A 13,336-nucleotide genomic window follows, 5' to 3' on the forward strand; every position below is an offset into this window, starting at 1 on the left:
ATTATATGTAAGATTATTCAATTGTATATTTCTGACCTAGCATATTCAACGATGATCACACCTGTCAATAGATAAATAGTTACTGTTCAATACAAAGGAAGTACACATATAAAACATCATGAGGGGTCTATGAGAAACATCCAATGAGCAACTTATATAACGGCATCAAAATAGAAGCTCCTAGAGTTATGTGACCTATAAATGATTGACACAAGTAGAGGCCGGTTTATACTGTCCTAGCAGCCACGACGGACGGTGTGACTGTAGTCTGCAGCTCTCTCCGGTAACCTAGAGGATGGAGGCCGCTGACTATCCAAGGGCGGACAACGGTGACTGCCTCACTAGTGACATGTCTAATGCTCCAATGGAATCGATTAATAGTCCATTTTAAGTTTATAGCTCCAGTGACACAAGCTCATGGAGTGTTGTAACGTCACGTTATCACTTTTCAGTAACACCTTAACTTAGTGATAACTTTCAGTAATAATTAAGTAATTTATACGTTTTAGTGTTATATATTATTAAGATACAGTATTTTGAAAGTAAAGAAATAAAAATAGTAATGAGGTAGGTGTTATTTTTTCCTTTTGATGACACAAGCCCTTTTGGGTTTCTTATTTGTTTGTGTTCTTTTTACGTTTAACTATTTCGCTTGTTTTCATACCTCTTCATGATAATCAAGCTGATTAATCGAAAACATCGTTCAACGTTTATATACGAATGGCTTTTGTTTGTTTACTTTGTTGTCATGTGTTAAATATAAAACAATCGTCCTAATTTTACATTTTTTCACTACTGAATTAGTTCAGCACGTACAAAGTTCAATGCAAACTTATTAAATCCAAAACCTCGTATTTTTGCAACTTAATGCGTGAACTAAGACATAACGACAAGTGAAATACTAAAAAGAGAAGGAAATTCACACATTATATCGGTTTGTAGTAATTACATAATTATAGCAATATTTGGTTTGTCGTAAAAATATATTTAACCATCCAAACTAAATACATGGTAGAATTAATAAAGCTACTAACCTTGTTTTAAGACAATTTAATACACTTAATTGTACGATCTGGGGAGCGGAAGACTTCACATGTCTTGGCAAATGTCCAGAATCTACTACCCGTACACCACTCATATGTACCAAGAGATTAAAGGAGACACAAACAGTTAAACGGAATGAGTATAGCTTGCATTCAATAACGATCTTTTTCATCCCGGAAAGACCAACAACCGAAAATGTATATATCTATGTGTATTTACATGCCACAGTTACAAGGTCTACAAACTCCATCTTCCATCAGGATTGGGAAATGAATTACTACCGTATAAATAAATGTACGTGTATGTCTAGATCCCGTATTTCATATCATACTATTCGGTACGGGATGGTTCAGTTCCACTGCCATCTTGATCACTTGACAGTACACCGATGCATTATCAATAGACCGTGTAAGAGTTCACATGGCGTCGATTATCTAAATCGTAGAAGTACTGCGGTAATAATAACAATCGATTTAATCAGGTGCAGAATAGATAGAAAGAAGTCGAATATCGTTTCCAATAGTGATTGCTATGGATGGCGCACATATATGAGTAGAAATAGTTTACACTATTCTTTAAAAGTTAAAAAAACCTATTTCAAAATGATCAAATGCACTTCCTTGTATTTATTTGAAAATTTAATGATCATCAAACAACACAACGAATTATCTCATAAAAGGCGTCTTGCAAGCGTTGTACGATCGTTTGTGAACAGTTTTGTTATATGCTAAGTGATTTTGTGTGTCGAGATTGATGTATGCTTATCTCTGGATGTTCGATCAAGATGGGAAGCCCTTTTATCATCAACAGTAGGTATTAAATGTATTGTATTAATTATACAGTATGGAAATAATCAACCATTTGTCACATAATGAATTATACTCCACCACAGTAAAGTACGCGGGGAAGTTAAATGCACCGTGTATACTAAACATTAACTGGAGGAAAACAGCATTATAAGTTTCCTCTTCCCCATTGAGTAACAAAAAAACCCAAATTGAATCCATAGTAAACAGATTACGCGTAAGGCACTGAATGGTAAGCAGGAATACGGTAGCTTTTGTATTCATAAATCGTTTAGGAAGACTGTCATTTTCTGTTCATGAATTATTCAACGCCCATCCTTCTATTGGCAAGTCGACAATTACGTCCATTTGGTATCTTTATTTATCTTTTGAGGATACAGAAGTTGAAATTCTGGAAAATTATACTAATATTTCATGTAAGGTATAAATGCTGCAATGTAACTGAAATCTCTTGTTTTGTAGCATCAATTAATTATGATTTGTTTGGAATATATGATAATAGAACAGTTAACCATGAGAATCGTTTTTGATAATAGTGGTGTAAAGATATTACATTTTATATAGACTTTTGCGACATGGACATACAGTAATATAGTATGTAATATTATAATCTTGCAAGCGTAACATGTTTTATTTAAAAATTGAAAACAGCCAAAATACAATAAATGCCAAATTTGCTTTCAATAGAAAATTAATTAGCAACAATCTATGAGAATAAAAATTGCAAAATCACGTATTACAATATTCCTTTTCACCTTTCATCAATTGTAGCGAATCATCACATTTCTTAATTTTATATGTTTGCAACGCAACATTAACGATAACGTTACAATGCGTGCTATGAATATTATTATTACTTACAGTGCGATTGGGGTTTTTCTACGCTCAGGTTCTAAAAATATCTGTTACTTGTATTCAAATGAAAGCGTGTTTTTCTTCTGGTGTTGACAATATACAGCCTATTAGCTGATTACCGTAATTATCTTCTCCGACAGGCGTTAGTCATCAGTAAACAAAGAGCTAAGACCGATGTGGTATATTTATGCATACAGTAGTCATCAGTAACCAGTAAAAAGGTGTCTAAGTACATGTCACTCAGTACGGTCTTGTATATAATTATCTTCTCCGACAGGCGTCAGTCATCAGTAAACAAACAGCTAAGACCGATGTGGTATATTTATGCATACAGTAGTCATCAGTAACCAGTAAAAAGGTGTCTAAGTACATGTCACTCAGTACGGTCTTGTATATAATTATCTTCTCCGACAGGCGTCAGTCATCAGTAAACAAAGAGCTAAGACCGATGTGGTATATTTATGCATACAGTAGTCATCAGTAACCAGTAAAAAGGTGTCTAAGTACATGTCACTCAGTACGGTCTTGTATATAATTATCTTCTCCGACAGGCGTCAGTCATCAGTAAACAAAGAGCTAAGACCGATGTGGTATATTTATGCATACAGTAGTCATCAGTAAACCAGTAAAAAGGTGTCTAAGTACATGTCACTCAGTACAGTCTTGTATATAATTATCTTCTCCGACAGGCGTTAGTCATCAGTATACAAAGAGCTAAGACCGATGTGGTATATTTATGCATACAGTAGTCATCAGTAACCAGTAAAACGTGTCTAAGTATATGTCACTCAGTACGGTCTTGTATATAATTACAGGCGTCAGTCATCAGTAAACAAAGAGCTAAGACCGATGTGGTATATTTATGCATACAGTAGTCATCAGTAACCAGTAAAACGTGTCTAAGTATATGTCACTCAGTACGGTCTTGTATATAATTATCATAAAATGGATGATTAAAACCCGCTGTTGCAGTAATGGCGACAAACACGTAGTCACAGTTATCTACATATACACACCTACATTCTTCTAGAAGGCACGACCGTTAGTAAACAAGTCTAGTGACAAGAATCTTAACACGAGGAACAAATCATCCAAATTTATGAAGTAAATATCAATATTGAGTTGCTTCTAAAAATAAGTGTTCATTGTTTTAGTAAACATAAATTATTTACTAGAATGACAATTATCGATAATGGCTGGTAACAATTATGTAAACTGTTCTTTTTTTCTATTTCTTTTCACATTTTCATTTATCATCAATGACTTGTTACAAATGTTGTGTGGTTCGTCAATGTAAATATACATACTAGTTAACTGAAAACTGTTTTACAACTAGTTAAAAGAAAGGAAAATAATTTAAATTAAATTTAACATCCAAATAAGTTAAGCTAAATACAATTACTATAATGGAATAAAACAACATTGAATCCATACAGACAAAATTAAATGAAGAAAATATCAACTATTTAAAAACTCCGATATAGAATAAAAGGCCTGGATGCAAAGCCAAGATGTAAGAGCCCGTTTAAAAGGTGACAATGAGTTAGTTACTCTTATTCCGCTGACAACCCATTGAAAAACTGTAACCCAGCATAAAATGGACTTCTTACAAAGGTTCTTTTCGGTGTATGGATAAACTCGGAATTGGTCTCTTTCTAATATTGAAGCCGTAAAAATCACCAGTTCTATTCAATGTTAACACATTTTTTAATGTCAATATTACAACATCCTGGATATAAAGCGAAAACATAGTAAGTTGATCTTGCAAGGATGACGTGAGCTTGAACCAAAAATTTCTTTTTCTGGAACCTGAGTAATTTTTTCCAGTACATTAGAGGATCCCCATATTGCGACCCCTTAACAAAAAAGGCCCTCGTAGTAGCCATATATAGTAGTATACATCAAGAAGAACCTTTCTGCTACAGCTTGGCTTTATAATTCTTAGGGCAAAAAGAGCTGAATTTGTTCTACGCAAGAGGTTCGATACATGAAGTTAACAAGTTAGGGATCGTTCAAGCCAAACACCGCAGAACTTTATGGAGGGAGAAGGCTATAAATTAAAAATTTCTGGTCATGTCAATTGCCTCTGTTTAGTGTAAAATGCACAACACTTGTTTTTCAATGTCAAATAAAAGTCCATTATCATCAAATCATTCTCTGGAGGTAGAAAATTGGACCGATTTATCCTCAAGTTCGTTTCAGTTTTTTCTAGAAACCAAAACTGCCAGAACGTTAGCGAACATACTGAGGTTAATATGTTTAATATTTTATAACACAAATACTACAAAATCAATGATGACTGAGTGTTTTCTAGTCCTCAACTAACTATATTTAACGTCCTCATTCATGTATCACATATTTTACCCTTACGAAGTCTTTATTTGTTTTTTAAAACTTTACAAATTACAGCTCATTTTTTTGTTTGGTTCTTTCAAATTGCAAGTTATTTACAAGATCAATTATTGCCTGAGCCTAAGTTTAGCGAATCATCTCCCGCCAGTTCGTGACGATATTCGTGTTGTGTACGTCTGTATGCATGAGCTGTGTGAAGCTGGCGGCACCCATTAACCAAAATACACCCAAAACTAGTGGAATCGTTTGTTTAGAGTTTGTTTAGGTTTGTTTAGCTATTTTCAGCGTTTGTTTGGCATTAGTGTGCGAAATATGCAAAAAACAGTGGGTGCCGCTAGCTTCACTCCAGCGGCACCCATTAACGAAAATACGCCAAAAACTAATGGAATCGTTTATTTGACGTTTGTTTAGGTTTGTTTAGCTATTTTCAGCGTTTGTTTGGCATTAGTGTGCGAAATATGCAAAAAACAGTGGGTGCCGCTAGCTTCACTCCAGCGGCACCCATTAACGAAAATACGCCAAAAACTAATGGAATCGTTTGTTTGACGTTTAGGTTTGTTTAGCTATTTGCAGCGTTTGTTTGGCATTAATGTGTGAAATATTCAAAAAACTAATGGATACGTTCCTTGGCTGCCGTCGCCGTGTCAGACCGTGCCGCCCCTATATGGCGCGAGATAAGCAAAATACAAAGTAGGCTCTGGATAATAGGCTCTGGGAAATACACTTGATCGCTAGTGGCATCCATTAACGAAATACGGCCATTAGGCCAAAAACTAGTGTTATCGTTTGTTTAGAGTTTGTTCAGGCTTGTTTAGATATTTTTAGCTTTTGTTGGACAATAATTTCCGAAATTGTGTAGTTGCCGCGTAGCTTCGCACCAGTTACAGTTACGTGGTCTACAACATTACTTGCGGTACCTATTCTAAATATCTGTAAAAAAACTAATCGTCACCTTTTGTTTAGCATCGCATTTCGTTTGTGTATAGTGTTGGTTGACAACAATAACTTTAACGCCATTACCTTAGATATAAGGAATAATTAATTTAACGTTTTTTTAATGCAACATAATTTTATTGAATATTATTAACATTACTATACACTGTAAGATTTGAAATATATATATATATATATATATATATATATATATATAATACAACAATGAAAAGTAACAAAATAATGAATCATATCATAGTGTTCTGTAATAAATTATCATGTGTTTTTTTCTAATATAATTTTAATGAATATTTCATAATATGTATTACTATGTACAGTACGAATTCCCCTATAAAAAATGCAAAAAATAACAAAATAATGAATCATATCATACAACGACAACGATCATAAAGTACCATGAGTTTTTGCATCCAACACAAAATTTTAATGAATATTACAGCTTCCCAGCAAACTTTAGTTGTAATGGCATATCTCTCAAAGCATGCCGCTGATTGTCATACCCTTCTTCAAGTGTAGGAATATTCTGGCCCAAGAAGTCAGTATCTATGAAAACGTGTTGCTTCCCTAGAAACGTGTTCGTTACTTGATGTCCACAAAGAAATTTACATGGGCCTGAGATTTCTTTAGCAACCTCTCCAATTTGTTCACTAACTACAGCGCTATCTGTTTTGGGTTTCCATATGGCCTTGTGTATACTTTTCATCCCTTCATTAATGATTACATGACAGTTAACATCCACACACACATACGCCTGAGTAGAATTTCCTTCGCAAGATGGACTTTGACATTTTGATACTATCTCTGCACTTGGTAAGTCAGGTAGTAGCTTTTTCAAAATAGTTGCTAAATTTGACCAACTGTCATATTCACATGAATAAATAATCTTTCTTTGATTGCATCTGTTTATTTTAGGCAGTATGTTTTCTGGCTCGAATATTGAGATTAACGCCTTTGCTCGTAATCTGTAGGTTTCTTTACTTGCACCAGTTTCAGCTAAAAATTTTGCTGTTTTCATCAATAAATTTTCTGAAGAATTCACAAACTGTCGGTATGAGTCTACCTGTATGTATGTATTTGCCACACAGCTAACGATAGAGTCAAATGAACAAGTATTTTTTACCCTAACTTTCTTCTGGTTTATGTAAAGAAAAGGTTTTAAACTTCCGTTTCTAATAAGTTGCTGCTTTGGTACTGTCAAGTTTTGCCCGCTCAAAGCTGTTTCAAATTCTTCATTTGATTGAGTATATTTGGACTTTTTAATTTTCTTAGTATTTTCAATACTTTTGTTTCGCCAATTTTCAAAATAATTTAAATCGTTGGTTTGCAACATTTCTTTTGTTTCTTCTTCTATTTTTTGTTCACTACCAGTTTCTTTTTTTCTATTGTTTCTTAGCTAAACAAAACTAAACAAACGTCAAACAAACGATTCCATTAGTTTTTGGCGTATTTTCGTTAATGGGTGCCGCTGGTGTGAAGCTAGCGGCACCCACTGTTTTTTGCATATTTCGCACACTAATGCCAAACAAACGCTGAAAATAGCTAAACAAACCTAAACAAACGTCAAACAAACGATTCCATTAGTTTTTGGCGTATTTTCGTTAATGGGTGCCGCTGGTGTGAAGCTAGCGGCACCCACTTTGTTTTTTGCATATTTCGCACATTAATGCCAAACAAACGCTGAAAATAGCTAAACAAACCTAAACAAACGCTAAACAAACGGTTCCACTAGTTTTGGGTGTATTTTGGTTAATGGGTGCTGCCAGCTTCACATAGCTGTATGCATGATCACTTTGACGAGTTCACAGAAATGTAGAGAGCTAAAACTTCTTTATTATTGGAAATGGTAAACATCGGTTCATTGGAATTCACACTAAGGGCCAGGATGTTATATGCTGTCACACTACGGGCCATGACGTTATACGCTGTCACACTAAGGGCCAGGATCTTATAAGCTGTCACAATACGGGCCAGGATGTTATACGCTGTCACACTACGGGCCATGACGTTATACGCTGTCACACTAAGGGCCAGGATCTTATAAGCTGTCACAATACGGGCCAGGATGTTATACGCTGTCACACTACGGGCCAGGATCTTATAAGCTGTCACAATGCGGGCCAGGATCTTACACGTTATCAAACTACGACCCAGGACGTTATACGCTGTCAGGCTATGGACCAGGATGTTATACGCTGTCATGCTATCGGCCAGGATGTTATACGCTGTCACACTACAGGCCAGGATGTTATAAGCTTTCACAGAACAGGCCAGGATGTTATACGCTGTCACACTAGAGAATTCAAGAATTTAACTGTGTTGACAGTGTTTCAACATTGTTGCAAACCTCTAAACAGGAAAAGTCAGGTGTTAGTTACTACACCGGTTACGTAAGTTTTATGGATTTAATATCATATTTTTCTAACCCATTATCTGTACAATTGACACTAAACAAACATACATATTTAGCACGAAGGTAATTACAAAATGCAAAATTACATTATAATTATTTAAAATGCGTTTGTTTCTTCAACAAAATCTAACTACATACCACATCCTTGCTTTATAAAATTTAGTATGATGAAACCCTACCGGTAAAAAAATGTCAAGAGCATGTAGATAGATAAGGTACTTATGAGGCATTTTTAATTATTAGGATGGTAGTGATAGATCTGTGTTTAACTTATGTACTTCGCGTTTAACTTCACAATCTCTCAGACATATAATGAAAGATACATTTTTAAATTATCATAATCCCGAAGTTGTGTCAATCTCATTTCCATCTTCTTACATCCAGTAACAATTGTATAACTGAATACGCCTAATTGTATGTCAATAATTTTTTCATTGGCTTTTAATGTTTTAAGACAACTCAATTACACAAGGTGCAAAGTACTGTCCATTGTCTCGCACAAAGGTATACATTTATTACGGTTTGGGAGGTATCAAGAAGTGAGACGAAATATAATAACAACGATTTTTTTTTAATATTGTCTTTCTGGGTTTCTGTAGGTAATGATTTTTCTTTCTTTATTTTCAGCTTACAGGAAAGTATCGTTGATATTAATTAAATTTATTAAACGTAACAAAGTTTCAAATTTTACTTTTAAATTCAAGTTTAAAGTTTATAATTTATTTTTTATGTTACAAAAATACATACAATTTGAATAACCACTCTTTGAAGCTGAATACATCAATAACCATCCTATTAAGCAGAATATGGGCAGTAAATTATTAAATGTTGAAATATAATTAAATTATTGTATTTAACCTGGCAACGTTAAAACAGTATGTTCCTCTGTACATGTACACACTTAATGATATATGTTTGGAAGATAGAAAATAAATGAATGAAATCTTATTTTAGTTATCTTATTTTATATTTTATATATATATATATATATATATATATATATATATATATACATCTAAAATAGCCCTTCTACACCGCCTAAATCGTTTCTCCGAGAACATTGTTTGGTACAAATTGGATTTGAAGGGGAGGTCATGACCCTTGGTCACATTCATTGATTTGTTGATAATTTTAATATAAACAAAGTAATTTAAAATACGAGTAAGATCAATATGGGATAACTTCGTACATTTCTGGAATTCTCTCCTCCCCTTAATCTAGCTAGCATATCAATATTGTTTAACCCACAGTGAAGCCATATGATTACAGATGTACGCGCAATACTTATACAAAACATAGTCATGGTCTGTATTATTCTGGGCTGTGACAGGTTAAAACTAATTAATGCAATTTAGGTACAAAGACATCGCCCTTACTTAAAACCTCCACTTTCACATTTTTTCTCCACTTTCCCCTTTTATGGATATCATGCCTAATCCATTCTTAGAAGTGTCATAGATAGACAACTTAAAGGTACTTTTAATACATTACAAATGCTGAAGATTTGTTTAAATATTTTGTACGAAGGAACTGTTCTCATAATCTCCTTCCTTGTTATATTTACTGACGTTGCGTCATCAATTTTGGAATTGTATAGGATATAACTCTTTATTTCTTTAACGTACGTATATAATTTACAGCCATTCCATAAATAGTGATTTATAAATAGCTAATTCTATTCCATGTCATTCCTGACTCACTTTCCTTCCGTTACTACCTTCGTACTCCCTCCCTCTCTTCGCGTTTCACTAAACAGTTATTCTTATTTTAAATATCTGCTTATACATCATCAGCATTTTATCAGTAATGTTAATTTGAAATTTCTTTTGCCACCAACAAAGTTCTGGCGCGTTAATTAACCCCCTTGCATTAATTGAGTTATCATGCAGTGACTTCAACGCTTGGTTTGACCTCTATTTAGTATACTTCCATCAGCATTTACGTAGTTCAGAAAAACCTTGGCCATATTGAGACCAATTTATATATTGTAATTAATCTATATGTATAACATGTAATTTTAACCTTTAGGTACTCCTGACAAACAACAATACGATCAATTTGATGGTGTTGACTTAAAAAAAAACCAACAAAACGACTTATTTAATATTACCATTTACTAGACTTATCGCCATGAAGAAATAAATGCACTTGATTTTTATTGACATAATCAAAGATATTTGAATTAGTGAATCTACGTAAACAGAAAATACCAAGGAAGTCCATAAAAATGTGCGTCTTAAAACACAGGCTAAATATTTAAATGGTAACAAATAGATATTGTGAAAACATACAAAGCTATAACTGTTATTAATCTAATGTAATGAAGAAACGTGTTAAGCGACGCAATAACTAAAAGTAATGTGGTTTGATTTGTTTGTTATATTATAATAGACATAAGTTGCTGTTAGTAAATTCATTACGGTAATCAGACAAACCCAAATTACAACTGGTCAAAAATAACTTGTGTTTTTGATGTACTCAAACACTGCATTGCCTTTTTTAATAAAGAAATCCATCTTTTACAATATGCGGAGACTTTTACTTTTGCACGTCTTAACAATCGAACTGTATCATTCTCTAGACCCATAAGACAACGATTCACTTTCAGAGCACGTTGCAGCTAAACAAACAATGATTGACAACAGCTGTTTCAGACACAACTGCCAAGGTGATAACAATGTCAGAAATAACTTTCACCGATAAAGTTCACTAGCATATTGGAGTGGCACTAACCTTAGACAGGTCCAAGGCGATATCCCATCGGCAGGCGTCCTTTAAACTCTTCCGTGTGGACCAATGAAATCACTTCACTCTCTCTTGCACTGTCCACACACAGACACGTTACCCCAGATTACCGCTTAGGTAAACCGCCTTCAATGATTTAGGAAACCTGCTGGTTTTATAGACGCGATAAAATATTTTATTGGCGCGTAAGTTTCAAGGTTATCTGGTGCTAAATGTACTCTTTCTTCCCGTGGTAACCTTCGCACATGTGTAGGTTGTGTAGAGGATTGATTTAAAACGGAAAGAACGTGCAATAATTGAAAGTTTAGCTGAAAAGATGTCAGTACAGTTGTAAAGGAAATTATTTCATTCTTAAATATTTATAAAAAGCAAATATCCTATCTTTATGTAAAACAAAACTTTAATACAGATGCAATTAGGCCTACTCCTTAAAAGTATACATAAGCAATAAATAAGAGCAATTATTACAAACTAAAGACAACAACCAAATGAATAGGTGAATAAATAAATAAAAACTTATGCAGAATGTTATAAAATACGAGTTTCGCAAAAGGAATGCTGTTTGTCGGAAGTAGACAATTGTTGCTAATTCCAGAACGACGGAAACACACAACACTGAACTGGCATCACAATCCACATTTGAGGCACTATAGTCACCATAGCGTCCTAACTAACCTCTCGAACTTGCTAACCTAACCTCACTTTACCAGCTGGCGCGCACGGTCAGCTGTGTTGTGGCGGTAACGGTGCGGTGCGGCGCGTGCAGAGCCACCTGTATCTCGCGCACCACTGCCACTACCACCGACGCGCCGCTGCACCACCTCTCCATTCCAGCAGGCAGTGGTCGCTAGGTCAGTTCGGTCGTGGGCCTCTTCTGCTAGGAGTCATCAACCTGATTACTATCTCTTAAGCGTTTTGCGAGTCAACCTGTTATCTTAATTGAATTATCCCATTCGACTAAGGTTATTGGGAAGTGAAAGCTACGTTACTTCAAACATTTCTTAGAAACATTCTCTCTTGATCACCCCACTTATACTACTATTTTAACTAAATATTTTTGTGACATGTGCTATGCTCAATATTACTGGAATTTAATGACCCTTAAAAATTCTGAATGAAATTAAGTTTAAAACAACACTTATCCGCGCAACGTTTTAAAACTAAAAATCCAATTACTAATTAAGTCTTAAATTGGGCAATGAAATTAAATAAATTGAACCAATAAAAAGCAGTTAATAAACTAATAAATATAAGCAAACACAATAACACTTAACTATAACACAAAACTTTTTATTTCTGTCTTGCATGATATTTTGATTGAGAGGGAAAATGTTAGGATGTGAGCAGAATAGTATCGGTTTTGAGAAAAGAGATTTACATAATGCCTTATATTTATATATGCCTAAGTTTGCAATGGCAGGAACGGTTAATACATATTTAAATAATTGTTAAGTTGTGATGGTTAAAGCCTCAGAGTCGTATAACAAATGGAAGGAAGAATATGGTAGTATAAATACATTTGAGAAACATTTTTGTAGATTAACATTTAAACTTGAACCACAACTTTAACTTAGCGGGGCCAAGTGTATGTATGATTGATGAATAAATTAATTATATTATACTCTATTCTAAATGTATAGATTTTGATAGAATGTACATGCTGGAGTGAGCTTTATATGTGATGTACAAAACGCTACTCAAGTAATCATATCAATTGACATTTACTGTCTACGGAGATTTCATTTTAGACGAAGATAGTAATGGTCGAAGATAGTAATTATTGTCCTGATTAAGTGTATTGTAACCAGAATTTCAATGAATAGCAGAGCCTTTTCTGTATTATTGGGCAAGATGTTACTACCATCTTTTATTTGGATTCATGATGAAGAGGGCAGTATAAATTTAATAAAAAAACTAAGTTGTTAATTTTTAGAGATGTTGCTTTGAAATAAAAGTGGAATCGATGTAAATCTTTATGGGTCTCCTCATTGGACATTTAAGTACTCTAGAAAAAATGTTTGAGGGCCGATCATGACTTTATTTCTAACGATGTTTACAAATAAGATAGCTATTCCTTACATTTTCCTTTAGTCCTAGTAATAATATTATAGTGAATGGTGAAACACGAGTGTGCTCTGTAAATTTATCTATTACAGAAGCAACCTCATTG

At 34.1% G+C, this 13,336-nt stretch overlaps 1 protein-coding gene across 1 annotated transcript in view; it reads right to left on the minus strand.

Annotated features, from left to right (window-relative positions):
* The window catches only part of LOC124359413, a 466,804-nt gene extending 454,877 nt beyond the window's left edge, over window positions 1-11,927 (minus strand). Inside the window, exon 1 of the mRNA XM_046812141.1 lies at window positions 11,155-11,927. The gene's annotated coding sequence lies outside the window, so the exon portion shown is untranslated. The remainder of the gene's footprint in view (window positions 1-11,154) is intronic.
* Window positions 11,928-13,336: the final 1,409 nt, after the last annotated feature.

Source organism: Homalodisca vitripennis, chromosome 4 (genome assembly GCF_021130785.1).
Source record: "Homalodisca vitripennis isolate AUS2020 chromosome 4, UT_GWSS_2.1, whole genome shotgun sequence".
Classification (NCBI taxonomy): Eukaryota; Metazoa; Arthropoda; class Insecta; order Hemiptera; family Cicadellidae; genus Homalodisca; species Homalodisca vitripennis.